Here is a 27,922-nt window from a genome sequence, read left to right on the forward strand (position 1 = left end):
TCACATTGCTCTTAGTCATGGCGAACAGCTTATCGTTTGTGGATTCGGTGTTCAGTTTTGTAAGTGAACCGTTTAGTGCTTCATTTACCAGTAGATCGGAACAGTTTTCACATGAATGTCCTTATCAAAGAGCAATCAGGAAAGAAACTCACATAAGTCTGATCAGTATAAATTGTATAATCGCCTAAGTAGTACATACACCCAAGTCCTGTTGAATTTCCTATTAAATCCACTTAAATTTAAATGCACTAGTCATATTACCTTAGAGTAACTTGGAGTGAGAATGAATCAGGCGAAGAGATGAGTAAGAGAAACAGAGAAAGGAAGGGAGAGAGGTAGAGAGGGGGGGGTGGGGAAGAGTGCTTAAGAGAAGGGAACAGTGATTGAGAAAGAGAGAGAGCATGAGGGAGTGGGGGAGAGAGAGAACAACGAGTGAGTGCAGAGAAGGGAAGTGAGAGCAGCGTTTTGTGGTTATCAAACAGTGCATCCAGCCAAAAGCTTGAATCATCCTGCTCCATGTGAAACAATCTTTGTAAGAGTTTATATTCGAATAAAACTGTTTTGTTTTGAAACCTGTTTGGTTGTGCCGTTCATTGTACAGAACATGTTTTCTGTGCATGAGGTACAGTACTGTGCAGTACTGTATATGGAAAGAATGGGCTACCATAGCTTGGGTTAAACATGGTACAGAAACCTTTGCCTTACTGTTACCAGCCAGTTCAGTACATGTGTATTTGTTATGTGTTAGCCATATAAAATCCGACTTATACATAACTTTACATAACTTTATGATAAGACGTATGCAAGTTTTTGCAACTCTTACGCTTGATGGTAACGTTAATGTATCATTTCAAAGGGATAATTTATGTGAGTTTTACTTTTTTAAAAAGAAATACCAAGAAAGTGTTTGCTCATGCTGCTCGTACCTAACCCAACACCTTATTTGTTCAGGCATGATCTTAGACTGTGAGTGTCAGCTCAATGGAGTACGTCACAGTCAAATTCATTTCTGCCATTACCCAAAGCTATGTTGAGCTTTCAGACATCCCGGAGATCCTCCACCTCATCCTCTCCTCCATCTATAATGCATCAGACACCTCTCCGACCATGCTTTTGAGGACCTTTCCTCTTCCCTCTCTGCTCTTCAGCTCCCCTCATAGCCCCAGCTCAGCCTCCCAGACTTCTCTCTCTCTATGAAGATCTTTGAGACGTCCTCCCGACATGAAAGGCTATATGTGTGTGTAAATAATTATTGTTATTGATTTGCTTCCTTGTGCTAATCTGTTACCAAGTACAATAAAAAAAGAAACAATCTTGCATTTAATATAGTGCCTTCAGGTGGATCTGGATCTGGATCTCTTAAGCTAATTCACAGGATTTTACTGCAAAGTGACTGTGTACTTTATAGAACATGGCAGCCAATTTGCACACAGTGGTGTCCCACAAACAGCCATGAATTGAATGATTTTATTTGGGAAATTCGTGACAAAACACCTCCAATACTTTTTTGGAGTGTCAGCGAATGCTTTGAGTTCAATGTCCTGAAGTAGGATTTGTCCTGAAGTAAGATTTTAACCCACAACCTTTTGACTCTGAGGTGAGAGTGCTACCACTGAGCCAGGCTGACACAGAAGCATTTGAGAAGCAAATTAAAATCTTACGTTAAATAAAAATAATCAAACAATGAATAAAAGCAGCCATCAGCACTTAGCTAATAATAATAACCCTTCCATCCATCTGGTCCTTGCACTCACCAGCACAGTAGAGAATGTGGAGTAAGGTAAGGATGAAGATAACAGTTTTCATTGTGCTCTCTTTCTTTCTTCCCTCTGCAGCTAACCTGAGACTCCTGTCTCCAGACTATGATCAGCGTTTATATAGTTGAGAGGATGGGAGCAGAAGGGCGGTGAGTGTTGTAATCAGAGGCCAGGGACGGCACAGCTGTGCTGCCCTCAATTTCCTGTGACGCCACTGCTCATCTAATTGTAACTGTTCTGAACGTCCCATTGGCCTCTGTGCAATACAAAACTCCATTGATCTTTGAGAATTAATTTTTTCTCATGATCATGGTAGCTGCTGATTTGGCTTATCATGGTGGGCTGGTATCATTGTGGTGAGAGGGCATAAGTACAAAGAAATAAACAAACAAGAGTGTGAAAGTGGTAACCATAGCTTTGGTGGCCTATATAGCTTTGGGACGTCCTCCCGACGTAAAAAGCACTATATCAAATGCAAGCATTATTATTATTATTATTATTATCATTGAGCAGACAGTAGAGCCCATACTTAGTGTGGAACTGATCTGCAGTGAGTTCTCTCATATATTATACAGTTACATAGAGGGAAATGCATGGAAACAGGGCACTCTAGCTAACTAGTCTGTGCCGGTGTTTATACTTCACATAAACCCTCCTATTCCCTCTCCTATACTTCTCTTTATTCTCTTGTCCCTCATGTTTGCATCATTTGAACACGCTGATGCTTTTGCTTCATCCACAGCAGTGAGTTAAAGATCATACCACCCTCTGTGAGTGAAGAGGTTACTCCTAAACTCATGATTAGATTTGTTGTTGCCTACTGATATTTTTTACCTCTAAGTTCAGACTCACCAACAAGTGGAAAGAGCTTATATGGATTGCTAGTATGTTGGTGTATGCGTGTGTTGTATTGTATGTTCTGTTGTGTGTGCATTGTCTATGTGTGTGCATTGTTTATGGTGCATCCGAGTGTGTTTGTTTGGGTATCTGTGTGTGTATGTGTTGCATGTGTGTGAGTGTGTGTATATGTGCGATGTGTGTGTGTGGTCTTTGTGTGCATGTGTTGGGTGTGCTGTGCATGTGTTTTGTTGCATGTGTTGTGTATGTGTTATTTGTGTGTGTGGTGTGCGTGGTGTTTGTTGTGTTATGTGTGTGTTGGATGTCCGTGTGTTGTGTGTGAATAATTGTGTATGTGTGGTGAGTGTATGTGTGTATGTATGTGTTTGTGTTAATGTGTGTGTTTCTTGTGTGTTTTATGTGAGTTATGTGTGTGAGATTGTGTGTGATACACACACATGCACACAACACATAAACAACACTTACACAGCCCACACAACACATATACACACAACACAAAAATCACCACCCCCATCAACAAATTACAATTGTATAGCGCCATTCATTTTGGTAGGACCTCCCAAGGCGCTGGACAGTCACTGATTTGGACCCAAGTAGGGGGTTGGGATCAGGAAAGGGGGCAAAGAGGGTAGGAATAGGAGGGAAGGCAAGGTCGAAGAGGAGGGTCTTGAGACATGCTTTGAAAGTGGCAAGGAAGGGAGCAAGGCTAAGGGACTGTGGGATAGTGAGGGCAGAGAGGCTGAAGGCCCGCCTGCCAATGGTGGGGCGAGCCGGGTGGAGGATATGGAGGAGGCCCCAGCCTGCTGAGTGGAGGGATCGGACAGGTTGATGTGGGGTTAGCAGGTCACAGAGGTAGGAAGGAGCAAGGCCTTTGAGGGCGTAAAGGCGAGGACAAGGATTTTGAACTCTATCCTCTGAGTGGTGGGGAGCCAATGGAACTGGGTGAGGCTGGGGTTGATAGGGACGCAGAGCCTAGTGCGGGAGAGGACATGAGCTGCAGAGTTCTGGATGATCTGCAGCTTGTAGAGGGAAGGCCAACAAGTGAGGAGTTGACGTAGATATGATGCCTAGATATGATGAATGTATGGATGACGGCCTCCACAGCCTGAATGGCAGAGCTGGGCAATGTTGCGGAGGTGGGGGAAGGCAGAGTAGGTCATGGCACGGATGTGGAGTAGAAAGGACAGTTGAGGGTCAAAAAGGACGCCAAGACTGGCTCAGTGAGGTGGCGTGTGCATCCATGGATGGTGATGTTGCCAGCACCTGAGGTGTGGAGATTCTGATGGGAGCCAATCACCAGGGCCTCAGCCTTGCTGACGTTCAACTGGAGAGAGTTAGCTCTCATCCAGGACTTGATTTCGAATTCGAATTCAGGACTTGAATGGAATTCAAATTCAAGATCCTCATCCTCACCTACAAGGCCATTCATGGCCTTGCTCCCTCCTACCTCTCCGATCTACTATCCCCCTACTTACCTGCCCGTACCCTCCGTTCCTCTGGCTCCGGTCTGTTCCACATCCCCCGCCCTAACCGCCCTACCATCGGTGGCCAGGCCATCAGCCTCTCAGCCCCTAGGCTCTGGAACGCCATCCCCAAGTGCTTTCGCCGCTTCCTCCCTTTCCTCCTTCAAGGCTGGTCTCAAGACCTTTCTCTTCGACCATGCCTTCAGTTCCCCACTTGACTCTCTGCCCCCTCCTCGCTCCCTCCCTTCCCTCCCCTCACCCTGACCAGTTCCCCCCTGCTTGGGTCCCGACCCAACAGTCCAGAGCCTTGGGACATCCTCCCGACGTGAAAGGCGCTCTATAAATGAAATCTTGTTGTTGTTGTTGTTGATGATGTCTTGGTGCGAAAGGTAAGATTTGAACCAGTCAAGGACAGAACCGTGAAGGTTGAGGTGAGAGGAGAGTCAGTGGAGGAGGATAGAATGGTCGACAGTACCAAAGGAAGCAGATAGGTCAAGGAGGATGAGGAGACAGAGGGGTCACAGATGGACAAAATGTAATTTGTCACTTTGACCAAAGCTGTTTATGTGCTTTGAGTAGCACAGTAAAACAATTGGAAGACTTTGTAGAGGGAGTGGCGGGAGAGGAAGGAGTGAAGCTGGGAAGCAACGACTCATTCCAGGTCCTTGGAAAGGAAAGGAAAGTTGGAGATGGGGCAGTAGATGGAGAGCAGGGAAGGTTTTATGAGTATGGGGGTGATGACGGGTGTTTTTACACACTCACACACGCAATATGTACACACACACACACACAACATACACAAACTCACACACAGCACATCTGATCTCATCCACCCTTCCTGACAACTTGTTCCAGTCATTAATTACCCTCTGGAGAAAGAAAACTTCCTGGTGTCTGTCCTGAATTTACCTGTTACAACTCTAAACCTACGTTCACTTGTTCTGCTGTCTTGGTGCATCTTAATGTACAGTGTTGATCTGGGTTTACTTTTTAAATCCCATTTACAATGTTATACACCTGATGAGATCCCCTCTGAATCCTCTTCTCTCAATACTGAAGAGCCCAAGCTTGTTTAATTGTGCTCATAATCTGGGCCAATAGGAAAGTGCGGCTGCAATTTTTCTGCAGAATCCACTACAAAGAAAACCCTCTGCTACAAACAACACACTCTGCCAAAATCTGTCAACATGCAGTGTGATGGCTTCCCACACATTCTTTGTCTGTAGTTCTCTGTTCCTGTTGCTGACCCTGGTTTGAATGTTGGAAACAGACTTGAAGATGGACCAGGGACCAATATCCCAGCAATGGTGGATTGAGCTGTGTTCATGAAATATATAAAACGTCAGTATTAAACACAGCTCATTAATTCCCACATTCTGGAGTCCCGTACTCAGTAGTTAGAGCACATGGCTCACAAGTGAGAGACCTGGGATTAATTCCCAGCAGGGAGAAATGTTGGGCGAGTTTCCTCATTCTACACTCCTCTGTTTACCAAGCAGAAACCCGGTTGTTACTCGATTGACGGTTCACTTTTCGGGGGTAATAATTCATTCAAAATAATAATAATAATGAATTGGTCACTTCAATCCATGACTGTTTGTGGAACACTGCTGTGCACAATTAGCTGCCGCGTTTTGCCCACAAGATATAGAATCATAGAATCATAGAATCAAACAGTACAGGGAGAAGCCATTTAACCCATCGTGTTTGCGCCGGCTCCTAAAAGAGCAATCCAACTCAATCCCACTGGCCCACTTTCTCTCCATAGCCCTGCAATCCTGCCTTCCCGAAATACCCATCTACTTCTCTCTTAAAAGTTTTTATTGAATCAATAACAAAAGTTGTTATTGAATCGGCTTCCACTACCCTTTCAGGTAATGCATTCCAGATCCGAACAACTCGCTGGGTTTTTCCTAACCTCTGTTTCTTTTAACAAATATCTTAAATTGGTGTCCTCAGGTTATTGACCCACAGGCCAGTGGAAATAGTTTTTCCCGGTTCAACCTATCAAATTCTCCCATGATCTTGAAAACTTCTATTAAATCCCCTCTTAATCTTCTCTGCTGTAGAGAGAATAATCCTAGTTTTGCTAACCTCTCCTCATAACTAAGGTCCTTCATTCCTGGTCCATCCTGGTAAATCTCCACCCTCTCAGTCACTTTATCAAAAAATTCTATTAGGTTTGTCAGACACGATCTGCCTTCAACAAATCCGTGTTGAATGTCCTTTATTAAACCATATTTTTCTAAGTGAGAATTTATATTGTCCTGGATTATAGTTTCCAGAAGTTTCACTACTACTGAAGTTAGGCTGATTGGCCTGTAGTTCTCATGTTTATCCTTCTGCCCATTTTTGTACAGGGGAGTAACATTTGCAACCTCTGGCACCACTCCAGTGTCCAAAGAGGATTAAAAGGTTGTGCCCAGAGCCTCTGCTATTTCCACCCTTGATTCCCTCAGTAACCCAGGATGCATCCCGTCCGGACCAGGTGACTTACCTATGTTGAGCACCGACAGCCTTTTTAGTACCTCTTCTCTGTTGACTTTTATCATATTCAATTTCTGTTCACACCTGCGATATTGTGGCATTGGTTGCATCGTCTTTTGTGAAGACAGTCGCAAAGTACTTGTTTAGTACATCAGCCGCCATGGCCTTTGCCTCAGCAAGAAGATTTCCACTTGGGTCCCTAATTGGACCCACCCTACCTTTGACTAACCTTTTACTCTTGATATGATTATAAAATACCTTAGGGTTCCCTTTTATGTTTCCTGCTAATCTTTTCTCGTACAATCTCTTTGCCCCTCTTATTTCCCTTTTCACCTCTCCTCTGTACTTCCTATATTCTATTTGATTATCCTGTGTGTTTTGGACCTGACATTTGTCATAAGCCTCCTTTTTCTGTTTTATTTTAATCCCAATTTCCTTAATCATCCAGGGAGGTTTGACTTTGTGGGAATATATTTGCTCTGTCCCCGAACTATCTCCTCCTTGAAGGCTTTCCATTGTTCATTTGCTGTCTTACCTGCCAATCTTTCTTTCCAATCTACCTTGGCCAGGTCCCTTTTTAGCTCACTGAAATTAGCCTGCTTCCAGTTGAGGGTCTTTACCTTTGATTGATTCCTTTTCCATAACTATTCTAAACCTAATGATATTGTGATCACCGTTATTCAGATGCTCTCCTACTGAAAACTGCTCCACTTGCCGCACTTCATTTCCCAGAACTAAATCCATCACTTCCTTCCTCGGTGGGCTGGAAACATGCTGATCCAGAAAGTTCTCCTGCACATATTTCAGGAATTCCTCCCCTTCCTTGCCCTTTACACTGTGTGTTTCCGAGTCTATGTTAGGATAATTGAAATCCCCCGTTATCACTACCTCTATTGGTTTTGCATCTCTCCAAAATCTGCTTGCAGATTTGCTCATCTATCTCCTTCCCACTATTTGGAGGTCTATAGTAAATACCTAACAGAGTAACAACTCCTTTTCTGCTCCATAACTCTAACCAAATAGATTCAGTTTTTGAACCCTTTAACACATCAGGACTGTGACCATGTCCCTAATAAGTATTGCCACCCCTCCTCCTTTTTTCCCTTCCCTATCCTTCCTGAATAGCTTGTAGCCAGGAATATTCAGCTCCCATTCCTGTTCTTGCTTGAGCCAAGTCTCCGTAATTGCCACTACATCATAGCCCCATGTGGCAACTTGAGCCTGCAGCTCACCAAGCTTATTGGTCACGTTCCATGCATTTACACACATGCACTCCAATACTGGCTTAATCCGCTCTATATTTCTTCCCTGTCTCTTTCCACTTTTTGCTGGACTATTCCTTGTTTCATTTCTATTTGTCTCTCCTCATCCACTATGTAACTCGTTTCCCCTCCTTGATGCTACATTCTGATCCCCATCCCCCCTCGAAATCAGTTTAAACGCTTCCCCACAGCATTTGTTATCCTTGTTGCAATGACATTGGTCCCAGCCCTGCTCAATTGTAACCCATCCCTCATGAACAGGTCCCATCTGCCCCAGAAGTGGTCCCAATGGTTTAGAAATCTGAAGCCCTCCTTCCTGCACATTTCTCCAGCCAGGCACCACCATTGAGGTCTTGCTCTTTAGCTTCTTCCCAAGCTTCTCATATTCTCCCTGTAGGGTCTCAGCCCTTTTATCACCTACATCATGGATCCCGACGTGGACCACAACTTCCGGATTTTCCCCTTCCCCCTGTAGTATATTTTGCACCCGTTCCGTGACGTCATGCACCCTGGCCCCAGGGAGGCAGCATACCATGCGCGAGTCCCGTCTTTTATGGCAGAAACGCCTGTCTATCCCTTTAACTATTTGGCATTTTTCCCCTTATCCACCTGAACATCCTTTTGACTCTTCTCACCAGAGGCGTCCTCACCGGTATCCAGTACCGAGAACCAGTTTGTAAGTGCCACACTCTTAGGGGATTTCTGTACAGCCTGTTCTTTTTTTGCTCTACGTCAGATAGTCACCCACTCACCTTTCTTCTGAGCCCTCTGTGTAGCTGGGGTGACCACCTCCTGAAAAGTCCGATCCATAAATTCTTCAGCCTCCCGTATCCTATCTAGTGACTGTAGCCTCTCCTCAAGCTCAGTGACCCTGAGTTCAAGCTCAAGCAGTCTGAGGCACTTCCTACACATGTGTTTGTCCAGAACACACGAACCATCCTGGAGTTCCCACATGGCACACAGTGTGCATGGAATGGGTCTCAGCTGCCCTGCCAGGTTTTCAGACATGTTTTGTCTCAACAGTTTTGGGATAAATAGATAAAAACATGTAATTTCACACCTTTTATTTCCTTGCTCACACTCCTTATATAATAAATGCCTACTCAACACCTACCAACACAGGAATGTGACCTTTACAGTCAATTTACTTCACAGTATATTCTGTGAAGTGCTTTGAGATGTCTTGAAGACATGATAAAGCATTATATCAAATGCAAGGATTATTATTATTATCCACGAAATGAGGAGGGGTACTGAGCTGTGGGTGAATTTTCTTGAAGTGAACAAATCTTTGAAGCTGTAAATGTTCTATAAATGTTAATTGTATTACACAAATTGAGGTTAATACAATTCACATTTATATGATACCTTTCACATCAGAAGGACATCTCAAAGCGTTTCATAGTCTGGATAGGCAGCCATCCTTTATACTATGATTTTACGACATAGTAATGAAGCAAAATATTTTTACAAATACTGGTTTAACAGTTAGTTTTAAAGACAAAGAAGCAACTGTGTATTCACAAAGACTGTACAGTATGAAAGCAGGTCACTGGCCTAACCATTGTATATAATCCAAACGAGTCCTTACCCACTCCTTACTCCCTCTCATAGCCTTCTATTCCTCTCTCCCTCATGTGAAGGTCTAGCCTCCTTTTGAATGCATCTGCACTATCTGATTCAACCACCACTTCAGGCAGCGAGTTCCACAATCTCATTGATCTCTCCGTGAAGTAGTTCCTCCTAAATTCTCGCGAATGATCTCCAAGATGATTTTTGTAGGATGATTCTGAACTCACAACCTAGGCTGGTATTAGGCTGGGGTAGCACTGCAGTGTCAGAGGTGCCTTTCTTTGGATGAAACATTAAACCAAGGTGCTGTCTGCCTGTTCAGATTGACATCATGGCCTTACTCGAAAAGAGAATTTCTACCTCCCCTTTTCTATTTCTGTGTCCTGGCTAATGATCCCCCAAATACAACAACAACAAAGTTACATTTGTATAGTGCCTTTCACGTCAGGAGGACATCCCAAGGTGCTGAACAGTTGGGAATCAGCACCCGATGATGAGGGGACAGGGTTGGGATGAGGGAGGGTAGAAGGCATGATTGAAAAGGAGGGTCTTGAGTCGTGCTTTGAAGGAGGCAAGGGAGAGAGCAAGATGAAGGGAGTTTGGGATAGAGTTCCAAAGAGTGGGGGCAGCACGGAGACCCTATTGGAGGGGCTCATGAAGGGAGTGATAGGAGAGGAAGGAGTGAAGCTGGGAAGCAACGAGTCTTTCAAGGACCTTGGAAAGAAAAGGGAGGTTGGAGATGGGCCTGTAGTTAGAAAACAGGATGGGTCCAGGGAAGGTTTTTTCAGGATGGGGGTGATTCTAGCTGTTTTTAGGAGGAACGGTGTGAGGTGATAGGGAGAGATTAATAGAATAGAGGGGCGAGGAGGTGGAGCTGGGAGGTAAGGAGAGGGGTGGGGATAGGGTCAAGTGGGCAGATGGTATGTTTCTCTCCTCGCCGGCCTTCCCGCCACCTCCCTCCACAAGCTGCAGGTCCTTCAGAACTCTGCAGCTCGTGTACTGTCCCGCACCAGGCTTCGGGACCACATCACTCCCACCCTCGCTCGCCTCCACTGGCTCCCCATCCCCCAGAGGATTGATTTCAAGATCCTCATCCTCATCTACAAGGCCATTCACGGCCTTGCTCCCTCCTACCTCTCCGACCTACTATCCCCCTACCTACCTGCCCGTACCCTCCGTTCCTCTGGCTCCGGTCTGCTCCACGTCCCCCGCCCCAACCGCCCTACCATCGGTGGTCGGGCCTTCAGCCTCTCAGCCCCCAGGCTCTGGAACTCCATCCCCCAGTGCCTTCGCCTTGCTTCCTCCCTTTCCTCCTTCAAGGCCGGTCTCAAAACCTTTCTCTTTGACCGAGCCTTCAGCTCCCCTCTCGACTCTCTTCCCCCTCCTCGCTCCCTCCCTTCCCTCCCTCACCCTGACAATTTCCCCCCTCCTCGCTCCCTCCCTTCCCTCCCCTCACCCTGACCATTTCCCCCCTCCTCGCTCCCTCCCTTCCCTCCCCTCACCCTGACCATTTCCCCCCTGCTCGGGTCATGATCCAACTGTGCAGCGCCTTGGGACGTCCTCCTGACGTGAAAGGCGCTTTATAAATGGAATCTTGTTGTTGTTGTTGTTGTTTCATGCTGGATATAGTGGTGATGAGAGAGAAAGAGGAGACAGGTTCGAAGATGTGGAGGGAAGGATGGGTAGGGGTTGGAGTGTGAGGGGGAGATGGTAAGGGAGTGGCACTTGGGAGAGCAGAGGCAGTTGAATGGATCCATTAAATTTTGGAATCAAGGAAATCCAGCAGCTCTTCACAGTCAGAGTTTGAGGAGAGAATGGACGAGGCAAGGGAGGGTGGGCGGAGGAGCCAGTTGGTGGTGGAGAATAGGAACCTGGGGTTGTCTCCCCGCAATCCCTAGAGAGGGATTGTGGGGAGATTTTTTTTCTGGGGGTGATAGGTGACGGAGGTGGGTTTGATGGCGGTGGGGAGTGGGATTGAGTCGCTAAAGCAGATGAAATGGTGATTGGAGATGGCTTTGTTTGTGATTGTGATATCCAAGACACTGAGGCCCCAGTTAATCACCAGGTTGAGTGGGTATCCATAAATGTGGGTAGCAGAGTGGATGTGGAGGGAGAGGTTGTGAGAGGAGAGAGGAAAAGTCTGAGAGGATAGAGCAGGAGGGGATGAAGTGAAGATTGAAGTCTCTGAGGATGATGAGGTGTTCAGAACAGAGGCAGAGGGAAGCTTGGAGGGTGGAGACGTCAGAGATGAGGTGAGGGTAGTTTTGGGGGTGGGCAGTAAATGAGGATAATTTTGAGGGAAAGATTGGAGGGATGGTAGAGTTTAAGTTGCTCGAATGAGGGGAATGAGCCAGAGGAGTAAGGGAATAGAGCAGGTCACATCCTGGAGATGAGGGCCGCACACTGCCATGGCGGTTGGGACTTAAGGTATGGTGGGAAGTATAGCCAGCTGGTGTGGCCTCAGTGAGGGGGAACGTGTCACCTGAGGTGATCCAGGTTTCAGTAAGAGCCATAATGTTGATATTTTCATCAACGATGAGGTCAAATGATGGTCAAATAAAATTGGTCACCCACTCCATTGCTGTTTGCGGCACATTGCTGTGCATCACATTCATCTACAAAATTCAATGTAAGGAAACTTTACTTTTATTTAATAATGAAGTAGTGTGTGCACCCTACTGTTGAATAATTGTTTCCTTTATTATAGTTCCATAGTTAATGATTTTTCAAAGAGCAAAGACCCACTATCACAAGGCATGATAATAGGAGCAGCCAGGTTATCAAGAAATAAGTATTGATCAGTTACCAATAATATTTGCCAGATATATCTGATGAAAGTTCATCTACTTGAAATGTTAACTCACTTTCTTCCCTTCTTAGATGCCTTCTGACCTGCTGAGGTTTTCCAGCGACTTCTGTTTTTATTTTAGAATTTGCAGCATCTGCAGTATTTTTCCCTTTTGATCAATTACCATATTTCCCGGGAAAGAAGCAGACAGCTGGGAGTTGTCTGATCTGCATATCATTGTTCCTGACTGAACTATCTATTTTCATAACTGATTGGTTACTGTGTAAAGTCCAAACCAATCAAATAATAATGCCTGCATTTGATATAGCACCTTATCACATCTTTGAGACATCTCAAAGTGCTTCACAAAATATACTGTAAAGTGAATTGGTTATTTATTTTGTGGGTGAAATGTGGCAGTCAATTCCACACTGCAGTGTCACACAAACAGTCGCTTTTTTAAAGAATTTTTTATAAGGAATTATTACCTGGGAAAAGCGATCCGCCAATCCAATAACAACCGGGTTCTTACTTACTGCTAGGTATGTGGAGGGACCAGGGCTCCCTCTGCCTTCTTGTTCTCCTAGACCTCTCCACTGCGTTCAACACAGTCAACCACACCATCCTTCTCAACTACCTCTCCTCCCTCATCCAGCTTTGTGGGACTTCATCCTGGTCTCCTGCTTGCGATCTACAGGACTCCATGTTGGTGGTCTTTGTGTTTAAAGCTCATAGGCCAAATACTGTAGAGCATATTTACCAGCAATGTTCAGACTGCAAGATGTCCACGTGATGGATGGCAACTAAAACGTATCTCCAAAGTGTTTTTCCAAATTCTCCTTAGCAGAAGGCCATTCCTTGTAAACAAAGTCAAGGTCACAATGTTTTTTGAAGTTAATATTTTATGATACAACATTCACTCCACATTGTTTTTTTCTTTCTTGGCACCAATTACTGCCCCAGTTGAGATCATCTCATTCAGGACAAAATTGAGACATTTCTGCATTATAAGTCTAGGTACAAGAATCAACAGTGCCTTTACTGAGTGAGGCATCAGAGAGCTGGGCGTAGTCTCAATGGGACTATTGAGTAAGGGTTTAATGATGCTAGGTTTGGTTTCCATATTGTGACATTCTTGATCTGGGGAATATTCTGCTGGGCTTCAAACTATTTGAGGGAAAGCCTAGGAACACTTATTTTTATTTTATTTTTCCGAGTGGAATTCTTATGGAAACCAAAACCACGAGGGATGTCGTAATGATAAATAAAGGGTTTTAGTCAGTCAGGAGTAACAAATCTGCCAATCTTAGAGGAAGTTAATGTGGCAATGACAGGTTTTTTTTTGGTAAGCCGGGTGTCTGACACATGGGCGGAAACCCATTACCATGCTTATTAGTCTCCAAACCAAACTGAGAATTCCATGCGTAATAATAATAATAATCCTTGCATTTGATATAGCGCTTTTCACGTCGGGAGGACGTCCCAAAGCGCTTCACAGAATATACTGTAAAGTGAATTGACTGTATATTTGTGGGCGAACGCGGCAGCCAATTGCGCACAGCAATGTCCCACAAACAGTCGTGGATTGAAAATGACCAATTTATTATTGTTTTTGGTTTTGGAGGGATTATTAATTAGGCTCTGTGTGGAGTAAGGAAACTTGCCCAAGGTTTCGCCCTCTGCCTGGAATTGAACTCAGGTCTCTCGCTTGCAAAGCGAGTGCTCTAACCACTGAGCTACAGGACTCCACATATGATGGATGATGGATGATGGAGATTCCAGATGTAGATTGTTGGAATAGAATGTGCACTTTCTCCCTGGAGGGATGCATCCTGATTTCCTAATTTTAGAAAGTATTAGGCGCAGGTTAGCAAGAGCCAAGGTTTGGGGACCCGAAAGTGGGCGTTAGGGGTAATTACTGGAATCTAACCAGCTAAATCCGCACAGCTTGCCATCGATAGCACTATCTGGCTTGCTTTCCCACTGCTTGTCCAGCTAGGACCACCTTACTAATTGGGTTTTGGTTTGCATGTCCCCCACCCTACACACCTTTGCCTCCATTGCTCCCTCCTCTCTTTCCCCCACCCTTACCCAGATGAAACACACCACCTGCTGCCTCGACCCTCTCCCCTTCCTCTAGTCACTGACACAATCAACCAGTCCCTCTCCTCAGGCTCTGTTGCACTCCCCCTCAAATCCACTGTCATTATTCCTTAAAAAACCTACCCTTGATCCCTCCAATCTCACAAACTTCAGACCCATCTCAAACCTGCCCTTCCTGGCCAAAGTTTTGGAATGTGTTGCTGCAAATCAACTTCACTCACAATCCTCCCTCCACCCTCTACTCGAACCCTTCCAGGCCAGTTTTCACCCAGCCCACAGAGGCAATGCTTCTTAAAGTAACAATGACGTCTTCTCTCTCTCTGACTAGGGCTCCCTCTGCCTTCTTGTTCTACTGGACCTCTCTGCCACGTTCAATGCAGTTAACCACGCCATCCTCCTCCACCACCTCTCCTTCTTCATCCAGCTTCATGGGACTGCACTCGCATGGTTTGAGTCCTACTTGACAACTTGCCAACAATACATTTCAGCAAATAATTTTTCCTCACTCCCCCGTCTGGTCACCTGCGGGGCACCCCAAGAAGGGGCCCTTGGCCTTGGCCCCTTCTTTTCCTTATCTACATGTTCCCTCTCAGCGATGTAATCTGCAGACATGGGGTCAACTTCGTCATGTATGTGGATGACACCCAAATCTACTTCTCTTCCGCTATCTGCGACACCCAGCCCGCTGATGTCATGTCAGTTTGTTTGACGAATATCAAGGCCTGAATGAGAGCAAATTTTCTGCAGCTGCATGTCAGCAAGACTGCAGCCATACTCTTTGGCACCCATCAATGACTTGTCTCCTGCGGGTCTGAACTCCTTAACCTCCTCCCCAGGCTCTCCCTCAGACTCACCAAACTTAGGCATCAGATTTGACCTCCAGCCTTCCTTTCTACCCCACATCCGTTCCCTGATCAGGACTCCTTTTTTCCACCTCCATCATGTTGTCCACCTCCATCCATACCTCACAACCTGCACAGCCGAAATCCCTGTCTACATCTTCATCACTTCCTGGCTGGACTGTTCCAATGCCCTTATCGCTGGTCTTCTCAGCTCCATCATGCACAAAATTCAACCAGTTCAAAACTCTGCCACCTGGATACTCATTTGCACAAAATTCCGTACCCCCATCACATCAGTCCTTGCCAGCCTCCACTCGCTCCCAATTAATGAATGGATCTATTTCAAGATCCTCTCATTCGTTTTCAAATCCTTCATGCCCTCGTACCTCCCCACTTATCCGATTTGAATGCCTCCCCAACAGCTCCTCAGCTCGGCTGGCTCTGGCCTCCTGCTTGTCCCTATGCCCCCTGCTCCACTATCGGTGGCTGGATCTTCAGCCACTACACCCTGAAACTCTTGAACTCTCTTTCAATCTCTCCTCCTTGCCCCATCTCTCCCCACTTTCAAATCCTGCCTAAACACCTTCCTTTTTGATCGTGCTTATGGTCATCTCCCCCCTCCCTCTCCCCCTGGCTTGGTGTCACTGTCAAGTGCTCCAGTATGCTACCCAGGTGTAGGGTGCTGTATAAATGCAAGCTGTTGCTGTTGGCATCATTAACAGGAGCTAGTGGGATGATTCCCCGCTCCCAGACTGCCCTTCCACGTTCTGCTGATGAGTCAGGCAGTCATCAGCAGTGCCCTGGAATACTATGGATTCAGTTGGTTCTTCCTCCACCTCTTCCACAACATTGGCCAACTTTACTTGTTGTGAACTGTGTTGAATATACGTAAGTATTACTTTTGATTGATTAACTGACTGTAACTTGGATAACCTTGCTAATTTGTATTAATAAATATCGATTAATTAAAGAATTTGAGTCAGTCCATTACTTCACTGCAGGGTCAGATATTAAATAACCCTTAGAGTGGGTTATTGCTGCACGTAAATTGGCTGCTACGTTTGTCTACAAAATACAGTCACTGCACTTTACAGAAATTCCTGTGAAGTATTTCGAGACATCCTCCAGATGATAAAGACGCTATATGAAGTGCAATGATTACTATTATTATAATCATCTGATCTGACAGAAAATCCATGCTACACATTACATCAATGCCACTCCTATGCCTCTTAATTTAAAATTTCTCAAAGTCTGACGAGAGAGGGGTGAGCAATACGTTCAGATGAAGGTTTCACAAGAAAGGTTTGGATGAAGAAAGGCCTCAGCCAATTTGATCTCATCTTCCAGATTCCCAATAACTTAGCCAACTGTCTTCTTATTACAGCATCAAGAGGTTTCTTAAATGAGTGGTTCAGGATCCTGGCAACCTATGCCAGCTACTACTTACCTTCTGTGTGAAGAAATATTTCCTGGGGTCAAAACTTCCTTTGGCTGTGCCCTCTCTTGTTCTGCTGCCTTGTCTATCTGAAAGCATTGTTTCTCAATTCCATTTAGCATCTTATAAACCTCTGCAAGTTCTCCTCCGAGACTTCTCTTTTCCAGTCTTCAAGAATCCCAGATGGAAAGACTCCCAAGATTTCAGCAATAGGTGTGTGATACAAATTTTGAAGCGGAAAGATAAATGCACAAAAGCGTCATTGTGCCAGTTATGAATGCAAATGTTTAATTCATCCTTATCTGTTTAACCTTTGGCACGAGAGAACATCTATTTAATTTTCCCAGTGTTTTGTGGTTTAATTTCCCCAAGCTATCGGCATTGGCACCAATAAGAGGTAAGTTGGAATAAAGGATTGCGCATTAGTTTTCACAATCTGATGACACAGAACAATTATTTTCATTCATTTCCTAAAATTTATAATGAGGTATTACAGTATAATCAAAATGAAAGTACATTATTATTAATAATAATAATCATTGGATTTAATGTAGCACTGTTATAACATCATTGAGATGTCTCAAACTGCTTTGCAGAATATACTGCAAAGTGAATCCACTGTATATTTTGTAGGTGAACAGACAATTGTGCACAGCAATGTCCCACCAACAGTCATGGATTGAGTGACAATTATTTTTTGAGGGTTTATTACCAATCGACTAACAACCGGGTTCCTACTTCCTGCTAGGTAAACAGAGGTATGTGGAGCACAGAACCTTGCCTAAAGTTATAATAATATAATAATAATAATCCTTGCATTTGATATAGCGCTTTTCACGTCTTCTAGACGTGTGATGCGCTTCACAGAATATACTGTAAAGTGAATTGATTATATATTTTTGGGCGAAATATAGATTTCACTTTGCCCAGGAATGGAATCCGGGTCCTCTTGCTTGCGAGGTGAGTGCTCCAACCAATAATCTGCAGGACACCACTAATATTATAAAAATAAAAGTTTTCACTTGATTAAAAGTAGCCTACAGAAATATTTTACGAAAAGGTGCTGGAGGATTTCAGATGCAGTGACTTCAGAAGTCAGAAAATCAACTGGGATAAAACACATTTGTCATGGGGAGTTTTATTTTGTTGTGCACGCAGAACAGCAACTGAACTGCACAAATTACAGATTGAAAATAACTTGGAAGAGATAATGTGCTGGATATTTGAAAACACTTTTCATTAAAAAATAGAGATGACTGATGTGTGTGTCTATCACCTCTGATCTTTAGGTCATAAATTATGTCTGAGCCTTCAACATCAATTACTTCCAATTAAGTACAGTGATGATCAATATGGAATGTTTCATTAACTTGGCTTGCCTTGTCTTGCCTGCTGGTTTCCCCACTCTCCTTTCTCCCTCACTGCGAAAAGAGCCAGGAGCTTATTTTGGATTTGGTTTAGTTTATGTTGAGGCTATCTTTTGTTTCAATTGGCCACCAAGCGACCAGTATAACTTTGAAGCAGTTCAGGTATCCATTTTGCCGCTCTGTAGGGAAGTAGTGTAAGGAAAGTAACACTTATGGGATTGAACCTGGTGACATGCTAAAGAAAGTTGCATCACATGATCCTGACTCTAAGCAAATTCCACATTATATCTCATAATAATAACAGTATCTCATCACCAACCTGGCATGCATCAGCCCACGCATACCACAGCCACAGACAAGCCTCTTTGTTTCAAAGACTGTTTTTCTGCTCAATGAAAGATATCCGTTCTGATCTTTTCTGATTTTTTTTCAGAAGAGGAGCCATGAGAATTTTCTACCGTACCCAAATAACATCAAATACTTAACACTATCATGTTGAACTCATTCATTTAAACTGAAGTCCCATTTGCCTCCATTCAGCAGGCTCCGGCCTCTCCATGTCTCCTGCTCGAACCGCCCTACCATCGGCGGCCGGGCTTTCAGCTTCTCTGCCCCCAACCCTTTGGAACTCCATTCCACAATTCCTTCGCCCTTCTCTCTTTCCCTTGCCTCCTGCAAGGCACGACGTGGAGTCCGATACCTCAAATGGCGCCCTGATCTAACCTGGGAACCGAGGCCCACCTACCTGAGCCATGTGGCCATGGCGGCCATCACTGACTTTCCGGAGCAACAGCTAATCAGAGCCCGGCTGTCGTGTGACGTCACATCTCCCCGCCACCTTCAAATCTCTCAGTCTGGACTGACTGGGACTATAACACTGTCGCCTCTCCCCAGGGTGACTCTCACCAGTGGCTAACCATGTCTCACTGCCTCGCTGTGCACCCCCCACCCCTTGCTTCTAGTCTCGACATGCGCGTTTTGGCTGCCGCCACCGACCTCAGCTGCTTCCCCATAATGTCCCCACCCCTATCCTCAACGCTCACTTACCCCTGCTCGGTCCATCTCTCCCACCACCCTCCCCGACTCCTATCCCTGCTCGACTAACCTACTGCCTCCCTCTGCTCCAGCCTGCAAATCCTCCGTCGGGCCCACTATGGCTGTCCACCAGCAGCCACTCTGACTGCCCTATCCCCTATTCTCGCCGCAAGGATCACCAGTCCCCGACCACAGGGGCCAACCTCTCCTCCCTGATCCACACCCCTATCAGTTCCCCCTTTCCCAGCCTCGCCCCCCACTTTCCATCACCAACTGTCCCCTCCGCATCGGTCTACAAAACATCCATTCCCTCTCCAACAAAACACACACCATCCAAGACCTCATCGTCGATGAACACATTGACATTCTCGCCCTCATTGAAACCTGGATTACTCCAGGCGACACCTTCCCCCTGACTGAGGCAACACCACCCAGCTACAACTTCTATCACATCCCATGACCTAATCGCTGTGGTGGCAGGATGGCTCTCATCTCCTGGTCCCCGCTCGGCCTATCCCCTTACTCCTCTGGAATGTTCCCCTCCTTTGAGCACCATACCCTATATCACCCCTCCAATCTTTCCCTCAAAATTCTCCTTATCTACCGATCCCCCCAAGCCCTTCCCCACCTTCATCCCCGACATCTCCACCTTTCTATCTTCCCGCTCCCTTTGCTCTGAACACCTCCTCATCCTTGGCGGTTTCAAACTTCCTTTCATCCGCTCCTGCTCACAGGAGTGATGACAGCAGTTTTTAATGGGGTGGGAACAATATCAGAGGACATCATGAAATGCTCCCTGTCCTGGAATGAGCTGTTGCTTCTCAGCTTCGCTTCTTCCTCTCCTGCCACTCCCTTCTCGAACCTCTCCAATCAGGCTTCTGTGTCGCCCACAGCACAGAAACAGCCCTGGTCAAAGTGACAAATAACATTCTGTCCATCTGTGACCAGGGCTCCCTCTGCCTCCTCGTCCTCCTTGACCTCTCTGCTGCTTTCGACACTGTCGACCACTCTATCCTCATCCACTGCCTCTCCTCTCACCTCAACCTTCACGGCGCTGTCTTTGATTGGTTCAGATCGTACCGCTCGCACCGCTTGCACTTCATTTCCTCAAATGGCTTCTCCTCTAGCCCCCGGACCTCGTGTGGCGTTCCTCAGGGCTCCCCACCTCCACAACGTCGCCCGGCTTCGACACTGTCTCACACCGCAGGCCGCTGAAATCCTCATACACACCTTCATTACATCGAGGCTCAACTATGCAAACTCACTACTTGTCGGCCTCCCCAACTCCCCCCTCCACAGGCTGCAGGTCATCCAGAACTCTGCAGCCCGTGTCCTCTCCTGCACTAGGCTCCATGACCCTATCATTCCCATCCTTGCCCAACTCCACTGGCTTCTCATCACACAGAGGATACAGTTTAAGATCCTGGTCCTCATCTTCAAAGCTCTCCACAGTCTTGCTCCCCCCTACCTCTGCAACCTCGTAACCCCCCCTACCATCCTGCTTGCTCCCTCCACTCAGCAGGCTCCAGCCTTCTTCACGTCCCCTGCTTTGCTCGTCCCACTATTGGCAGGTGGGCCTTCCGCCACTCTGCACCCACCCTCTGGAACTCCATCCCACAGTCCCTCCATCTCGCCCCCTCCCTCACCACCTTCAAGACCCATCTCAAGACCCTTCTCTTCAACCATGCTTTCGATCTCCCTGCTTCCCCCCCTGCCCTCCACCCTCTCCCACCCCAACCCCCAGCTCGGGTCTGTAACTCTGCCTATTCCAGCACCTTGGGACATCCTCCCGACGTGAAAGGTGCTATACAAATGTAATTTTGTTGTTGTTGTTGTTGTTGTTGCTTGTAATTGTATAATGTCACCATACTGATAAGAACAGCGAACGTTTGCTGAGTGGTACTCCTGTAGGCATTTCCCTTCTTTTTCTCTTAATATTAATTATATTCTGGTCTCCATTTTCCCACTTTGTAACCGAACCTCTCACATTAAATAATACTTTCCTATAACTTTTTGTTTTGACATTACTATTAATTTAATCAATAAGGTCCTAAGGATATGAAGGGTTTGGGGTGGAGTGGAAGCAGTGAATTGAGGTTAAAAAGATCTGGTCTGACCTAATAAACTGGCCGCGGGTTAATTCAATACAATTTATATTTACATAGCGCCTTTCATGTCGGGAGGTTGCCTCAAAATGAATCCCTTTTCCTGTTCGGATGCCTTTAATTCACATGGTTCTGTTGTAACTCTCCTCTCAGAATAGAATTTCTATTTCCATTTGAAGAACAGCATTCCACATTATGTGCAATCTTGTTTATTTCTAAATCTTCAACGAATACTTTCATTCTGCTATTAATTTGGGGTTCTGCCTACCCAGTGGCTGTCTGTATATAATTGTATTTTCACTGACCAACGCAACCTCTTCTCTGTTTTTTTGTTCTGAAATTGACTTTTTTCATCGAATTTTCTTTCCAATTTATTTCCACTAATTCTGTTCAATGATTGACAAGGGGGATCCTATTCCACAAACAGCAACTTTAAAGCATTTTCCAAATAGCTGTTCTTTCTGTTCTCACGAAGGAGGGAATGGAGGTATCAATACTAGGAACTTTGGAATTGCCCTTCTAAGACTGAACAGAAAGAAACAAAAATACCAACAATTTATATGGCCCCTCACTCGGCTTAGGAGCCGGGAGTGGGGGGATGTGACCAAAAGCACGGTTGAAGAGGAAGGTCTTCAGGCATGATTTAAAAATGGGGAAGGAGGATGAAAGGTGGAGGGGGTTGAGGGAGAGAGTTCCAAAGTTTGGGGTTGTTGAAAGCAGGCCAGAGAGGTAGGGAGGTGCCAGGGCACGAAGAGGATGTTAAAGTCTGGCAGGCTGTTTGTCACAATGCTGCCCAATGTCATTGTTAGCCCAGAGAAAGGAGTATTTTATTTCAATAATCTATTCAGTGTGGTTCAACAGGTGGCATGTGGCCTGGCAGGTGTAGGGAGAATGTATAAATTCATAGAATTATACAGCACAGAAAGAGGTCATTCTGCTCTTTGTGTCTGTGCCGGCTCTTTGAAAAGAGCTGTCCAAATCAATCCTATTCCCCCATAGCCCTGCAAACTTGTCCCTCCTAAATAATTATCTACTACGTTCTTAAAAGTTGTTATTGAATCGGCTTCCACCACCCTTTCAGACAATGCATTCCAGATCCGAACAACTCGCTGTATGAAAACATTTCTCCTCACCTCCCCTCTGTTTCTTTCAACAACTATTTTAGATCGGTGTCCTCAGGTTACTGACCAACCCGCCAGCGGAAATAGTTTCTCCCTGTTCACCCTATTGAATCCCCTCATAATTTCGAAATCCTCTATTAAGTCTCCTCTTAACTTTCTCTGCTCCAAGGAGAATAATCCTCGCTTCTCTCGCCTCTCCTGATAACTGAAGTCCCTCATTCTGGGTACCATCCTGGCAAATCTCCGTTGCACCCTCTCCAATGGCTTGACATCCTTCCTAAAGTGTGGTGCCCAGAATTAACCTCAGTATCTAGCTGATGCCTAACCAGGTTCATCATAATTTCCTGACTTCTGTATTCTATGCCCCTATTTATAAAGCCTAGTATCCCGTATGGTTTTCTAACAGCATTCTAACACCTGTCATGTCACCTTCAAAGATTTGCTTATATGAATCCCCAGGTCTCTCAGTTCCTTCATCCCCTTTAAGATTGTACCATCGGCTTATATTGTCTCTCCTCATTCTTCCTCCGAAATGCATCACTTTGCATTTCTCCACATTAAACTTGATCTGCCACATGTCTGCCCTTTTTACCAGTCTGTCTATGTCCTCTTGCAGTCTGCTATTATCCTCCTCGCTACTTATTACTTTTCCTAGCTTAGTATCTTCTGCAAACTTGGGAATTGCACTCCCTATACTCAAGTCCAGATCATTTATATACAGATCAAAAAGAGCAGTGGTCCAATACCAACCCGTAGGGTCACCATTGAACACTTCCCTCTGGTCAGAAAACAAAAAAGTATATGTGGAACTCAGTCTAGTTTGGATACTCTGAAGCACAATGATACGTTTCTCCATATATCAGATACCCTGCAACCAAAAAAAGCATAATAAATTTATAAAATATGATAAAGTCCCTTTAACTCACAGGATCGTGACCTAGAAGCGAGAGTGCCACCTATCGGTCTACACTAGCATTGCACCTGATACTAAGTTCATGATTTCTATGATTTTTGCTACTGAGGACATAAATAGGAAACTGAGCCAACCCATGATAACAGTTCAATACCAAAAAGCAAAAAATAGGAATGGGAGCAAAAATCTAGAAAATAGTGTGAATGTCAAATAGAGCAGTCATGCAATGACCTGAGCAGAATTGTTTGTGATCAAATCATGGAAACCAGGGCATGCTACATTAGCACAGCACACAAATACTGCAAGATGATGTATTGCTGCTCATGGCACTAGTAGTACATTTGTCATAGGGAAAAGATTGTGATTGTACACTACAGACACTCTCAGTGAGACTCTACACGACAGGATTTTCAATGTGTTGCATATCCTTTAACCCTTGACCTTTCTTTTATCGTTATTATGCAGGCTCGTCTATATTTCTATGTGTGCCAACATCATATAAAAATAATGGAACAGTGCCCTCTAGTGCCTTTACAGTAAGAAGACAGCCCGAAGTATATTAATACTAATATAATAATATTATTTCGACAGCTCTTAAAAGAGCTATCCAAATTAATCCCACTCCCCCGCGTTCTCCCCATTTTGACAACTATCTTAAATCTGTGTCCTCTGAATCATAGAATCACAAAATCGTACTGCACAAAAAGAGACCATTCGGCCCATCGAGGTTGTGCCGGCTCTTTGAATAGAGCAATTAATGTCAATCCCACTCCCCAGCCCTTTCCCTATAACCCTGCAAACCCACCCTCCTCAAATACCCATCCACCGCGTTTTTAAAAGTAGTTATCGAATCGGCCTCCACCACCCTTTCAAGCAATGTGTTCCAGATTTGAACAACTTGCTGCGTGAAAAAAAAATTCTCACCTCTCCTCTGCTTCTTTTAGAAACTATTTTAAATCTGTGATCTCGAGTCACCGACACACCCACCAGTGGGAACAGTTTTTCCCTTTCCAACCTATCAAATCCCCTCATAATTTTGAAAACCTCTATTAGGTCTCCTCGTAACCTTCTCTGCTCCAATGAGAATAATCCTAACCTCTCTTGCCTTTCCTCATAATCAAGGTCCCTCATTCCTGGTACCATCCTCGTAAATCTCCTCTGTACCCTTTCCATTGCCTTAACATCCTTCCTATAGTGTGGAGCCCAGAACTGGGCTCAGTATTCTAACTGAGGCCTAACCAGTGTTTTATATAGGTTAATCATAATCTCCTGACTCTTGTACTCTATGCCCCTATTTATAAAGCCTAGAATCCCATTTGCCCTTTCTACAGCCTTATCATCATTCATTTACCTGCACCCCCAGGACTCTCTGTTCTTTTACCCGCCTTAAGGTTGTATTACCAGCCTATATTGCCTCCCTTCGTTTTTTCTACCAAAATCCATTACTTCGCATTTCTCTAAATTGAAACTCATCTGCCATGTGTCTGCCCATTTTACCATTCTGTCTATGTCTTCCTGCAGTTGGCTTCTATCCTTCTCCCTGTTTACCCCCCTACCTAACTTTGTGTCGTCCGCAAACTTGGAAATGGTGCTTGGTATACCCGAGTCCAAATCATTTATGTATATTAAGAAGAGCAGTGGTCCCAAGAGTACAGAAGAATTAGGGGAGATCTTATTGAAACATATAAGATTCTTAAAGGGCTGGATAAAGTAGACACTGAGGGTCTGTTTCCCCTGGTGGAAGAATCTAATTTGCCACCTTGATCAGGGGTGTTTCTGGCTTTGGGTAGCCCGGAACCCAATTGCAGGGGTTCGTATAGAGAGTTGAGGGAGAGGAACGGGCGAAGTTGTGAAGCAACGACTCGAATACACAGGATATTCACACGCAGTGGAGTGACTGTGTGTTTTGTGAGGAAACACAAAGCACACAGCAATTTCCCACTAACAACCATGGAGTGAGTGACCAATTTTATTTGGGGGTATTGTTGGTCAGGACAACAGGAAAGAGAAACTCCCTTCTCTTTTCGAATAATATTACAGAATTAATCCCAGTGTCCTAGACCCAGCCACCCTGCGGCCTCTGATTACTCTGAAGGAAGAAATTCTTCCTGGAACAGATTTCTCTTTATTTCCTACTAAAAATTATGCGTTCCTGGATTTGTTTTACAAAATATGATCATTCTTAGCATATCCCAGAACTTTACGTAACCCATTAAAGTATCACACCTTTGTACAACTCTATTATAAGGTACTGTGACATACCGTGTATGCTATCCCTCTGGCCACTGATGCTTTCAATCAGCTATCAACTGGTAGGTCCAGATCCTTATGCCTCCATCCTAGTCTCATCACCTTACATTTCTCAACACTGAAGGACTGTTATTCCTCAATCCAGACTTTCCAGATCCCTTGCTATTCTGTTCGCTTTTATTACCACCCTCCCTCAGTTGGTAACTGGAATGAGTGAATGCCCAGGTAACAGGGTCTGCCCTATTTTTGCAAAGGAAGTTAACCTGCAAAGCGCCACAGATGAGTGGAGTCATCCAGATGTCAGTATTCAGTGGGCATTCACCGTGTGCCCATCAGTTTGTAATGTCTGATTCCCGGTTTGAGGTTGGCATGGGATAGACTTGGTTGCAGCCACTTCTCCCTGGCCTCTAACCAACCAGTGAGACTGGTGGTTCTCCACACTGCTTTGGTCCTCAGTGATATCTAAATAACAGAGCAAAGACATCCCTGCACAAAGATTTACAAAGACAGTACAGCACGGAAACAGACCACTTGGCCCAACTATTCCTTTTGGTGTTTATACTCTACACGTAAACACCATCCATTCCTTACTCCCTCCCAAACCTTTCTATTCCCCTCTCCTTCATGTGAAGGTCTCACTTCCTCTTGCATGCATCTATACTATCTGATTCAACCACTGCTTCAAACAACAAGTTCTACAAACTCATTCCCTGTTGCATAAAGTAGTTCCTCCTAAATTGAGATGCCCTGTTCTGTGTCATTGTTATGTTAAGTAACCTCAGGTGAAAGAGTCATTTGGAAATTTTGAATAGAGATTGTGTTCCAGATCTTGGAACATCTTAAAACGCTGGGGCTGTGCTTATTGAAGCACAACAGATTAAGAAAAGACTTTAAGGACCTTAACAACATGATATGGACTGGTTTATGCAAAGATTATTCAGATTTTCCCCGAAGATTAGACTCCCTCTTAGTATTGTCTTATTGTTTTGAACTTTCATTCTCTGACTGCAGGACCACTGCTGAACTGACAGACTCCCGCCCAGACATCAACTCCTGGATGACCCAATACTTTATTTAACTGAATGTCACCAAACCCAAAACCATCCTGCACAAAACACACTAACACCTTCTTACCTCTGGCTCTGAGTGGATCAACCTCACTCCAGGCAGAACTTGAGAGGGTAGACTAGTCACTAGGGCACGGAAATCTTCCACTCAGCTCCCGTTAACCCTGCAAGCCAAAGCCTTATGGGTAGGGTGGTTCTAGCTGGACTATCAGATTGTGCTCTCAATGACAAACTATGTCATTTTAACTGGTAAGAGTCCAGCCGTTACCCCAGTGCACACTCTGGGGTCTCCAAGTTTGGCCCTTGCCAACCTGCACCTAATACTCTCCAGAATTAGATAAGTAGGATGCGTCCCTCCAGGGAGAGTGCACATCCCATCCCAACAATCTATCTCTTGAATTTCCATGTGTAGGTGGGATGCATGGAATTCTCAGTTTGGTTTGGATACTCTTAAGCACCGTGATGGGTTTCCACATGTGTCAGACACCTGACTGACCAAGAAAAGACTCCAGCCCAGACAGCCAGTGTGCAATCTCTGTGCTTTGTACAATCCTCAGCCTTTCCTCTGGTTGTCAACCAAATCGAATTTCCTCCATCTCCGCAACATCACTTACCTCTGTTCCTATCTCACTCCCAATGCAGCCGAAACCATCATCCATCACATCCAGACCTGACCTCCCATGCCAGCTTTCAAGTTCCAAATCATCCCAAGCTCTGAAGCTTGCATTCTCTTTACTCCATGCTCTGTGAGCCCCTCACCCCATTCTCCCCAAGCTCCACTGGCAGATCCTCATTCTAATCTCAAATACCCTTCCACCCAAGCTTGCCCCACCTTACCTCTGTGATCTCCTGTAGCCCGCTCCCTCTACTCTGCTAACATAGGCCTGCTCCACATTCCCCAATTCTTCCCCCCCAACAATCGGTGGGAGATATATTCTTTCTGCCTCTGGAGCCCTCGCCCTAAATCCCTCCATCTAACATCTCTCCACAATGCTTTCAAAATCCAGCTACAAACCTATCTCTTTAAATGTGCCTTCTGTCACCGCCTGCTTAGCCCCTAGCCTCTGACTCCCACACACATTCTGGGAAGTTCTTTAAGATATTTTCCTATGTGCAAGGCTATACAAGTTCAAGTTATTGAGTAACCAAGTTATTCCCCCTCTAATCTGGCTTCCGCACTATCCACAACACAGAGACAATGCTCATCAAAGTCACAACAGGCATCCTGTCTCTCTGCCACCTTGTCCTCCTAGACCTCTCCACTGCATGTCAGTGGGACTGCAATCACCTGGTTCAAGTCCTGCTTAACCAACTATGTCTCTGCTAATAGTTTCTTTTCCCACCTCCCGAGGACCCGATTTAAGTTAGTTGTTAAAAGAAACAGAAGGGAGGTTAGAAAAAAATGTTTCACCCAGCGAGTTATTCGGATCTGGAATGCATTACCTGAAAGGGTAGTGGAAGCCGATTCAATGACAACTTTTAAGAGAGAAGTAG

General features: G+C 45.1%; 1 long non-coding RNA gene across 1 annotated transcript; it reads right to left on the minus strand.

Moving 5' to 3' along the window:
* Nucleotides 1-10: 10 nt before the first annotated feature.
* LOC121849402 lies at nt 11-27,839 on the minus strand. The gene is made up of 3 exons (XR_006085209.1): nt 27,043-27,839; nt 12,948-13,044; nt 11-120 (listed from the first exon to the last, which is right to left on the minus strand). It is a non-coding gene; the product is annotated as an uncharacterized LOC121849402 (long non-coding RNA).
* Nucleotides 27,840-27,922: the final 83 nt, after the last annotated feature.

The sequence above is a fragment of the Callorhinchus milii genome, unplaced genomic scaffold (genome assembly GCF_018977255.1).
Source record: "Callorhinchus milii isolate IMCB2004 unplaced genomic scaffold, IMCB_Cmil_1.0 Scaffold6, whole genome shotgun sequence".
NCBI classification, from domain to species: Eukaryota; Metazoa; Chordata; class Chondrichthyes; order Chimaeriformes; family Callorhinchidae; genus Callorhinchus; species Callorhinchus milii.